Genomic DNA, 1,913 nt, shown 5'->3' with positions numbered 1-1,913 from the left:
TTCTTCACGAATTTTCCAACCTAAACTGGCTACAGAGTTGGGGAAAAGACGAGTCTAGGCTCTTGATGAACACATCTTCTTTCCCAGATGACTAACAGTTGGCACCTCTATACATTACATCAGGCCAACGCTACAAAGCCCCTGTATGCCTCTGCCTGCCTGCCTCAATGGACATTCCGGTCACAAAAAAGTAGATAAAAATACTAATCAGTTTGTCAAAATACATGTTGGTTATCTTATGAACAAGTATAGCTGTCAGCAGAGTACAAGAAAATATGTTTCAATTTTTCCATGAAGCAAACTTATATTATGATTATCACATTTTGATCTTGGAGTAATGGTCGACTTTAGTAGATGTTACTGCAGTATACACCAGTCCCCTATTTCTACCTACAAGTCTGAGCTCCATCGGAATAATCAGATTAGTGTATCACAACCTTGATGTTTTTAAACATGCATATTTTGTAGTTATTTTAGTATTATGCAGAATGCATACCTATCCCTCGAATTTATGTATAAATTCTGCAATTTCTTGGCATTTCAGGTTTGGGAATATTTGACTCAGAGCTTTTGCTGAATGGTATTGTCGTCCAGAAGCTAGAGTTCGAAAGGTATGTCCTGGTGCTCCTCACTTTCTGGGATGATCAATCTCCTATTATACATGGCGACGTACACAGGACAAGCCCAAGCTAGCTGATCAAAAGGCACACAATCTGTGTATGCAGCAAGAGTTGTTGGCGCGGCTAAAATCATGAAGCAACGGACTAACAAATTGTGGCCAGCATATACGCAGGCGAAGATAGCCAATGTATTTGCATGTTTTCTTGACTTAGACTACAATGCATTTTCCATGAAATAAATTATCTTGCCATCTGCTCTTTAGATACAGACATACAATAGATTAAATGTATAGACGTCGGCACAAATTTCAAATTTTGGGACGTAACCAAAATAGTTGGCTAAACTTTGGGAGACAAAGAGAATAATTGTAGTTGTGTACAACGAGAAGCTCCCTTTCTTTTGAAATCATAGTCTGAAATCATACTATATAAGAGGGTATTTTTGCAACATGTGCATTTTCTTACTTCCGAAATCATACTATATCTTCCCTAATACTTATATATATATATATATATATATATATATATATATATATATACTAATAATAAAGCAGTTACTGTTTCTGGGCGTCCGTCGTCGCTAGCGATTTTGCATAAAAGTCCCTTGGTTTATAAGAAATTAACCCGCAGTCCCTGTTTTAGTAGGTCTCTATATAACATTTCAATTTTACAAAAAAGCCCCTCTAATCCCGCACGGGCGCGAAGCGGACCGCGCCGCCGCCCGCAGCTCCCGCCTGCCCTCGCTCCCCTCGCGCCCGCAAGCTCCCGCCTGCCCTCGCTCCCCTCGCGTCCGCAAGCCGCCTCGCCGGCGACCCCACCCCTCCGCCACGCCCCGCCATCGGCGACCTTCACCGCCAGACCTTCGTCTGCTTCGCCGCCTCGCCCCTCTCGCTTCTCCTCCTTCTTCTCAATCTCCTCTCACCTCTCTCCCTCTTTCTTGCTGGACAGGGGCCTCCATGGTGCCGCCGACCCTCAATCTCGCCGGATCCGGCCGCCCCCACGCCAAATCCGCTGCAAATGGATCCACCCCCGGCCGGATCCGACCGGGCCCCGCTGTCGTTGCCACCGGAGCGCTCCTCCTCCCCACCGTGGCACATCCTCTCTAGGTCGCCGGATCCAGTGCCATGCCGGCCACGGCCAGAGTTGGAGGAGCTGTTGTCTACTACCTTTCCCTAAAGCGGTGAGCCCTCTACAATGGAGACGACGTCGTCTCGTCGTGCACACCACGGGGGTTAACGGCGGAGCAGAAGCCCGCGCCCCTACTCCCCACCGCGCCATATCCTCTCCAGGTCA

This window comes from Triticum dicoccoides, unplaced genomic scaffold, assembly GCF_002162155.2.
Source record: "Triticum dicoccoides isolate Atlit2015 ecotype Zavitan unplaced genomic scaffold, WEW_v2.0 scaffold60689, whole genome shotgun sequence".
Lineage (NCBI taxonomy): Eukaryota > Viridiplantae > Streptophyta > Magnoliopsida > Poales > Poaceae > Triticum > Triticum dicoccoides.
The sequence above is the reverse complement of the archived record's forward strand: the minus strand, read 5'-3'. Positions refer to the sequence as shown.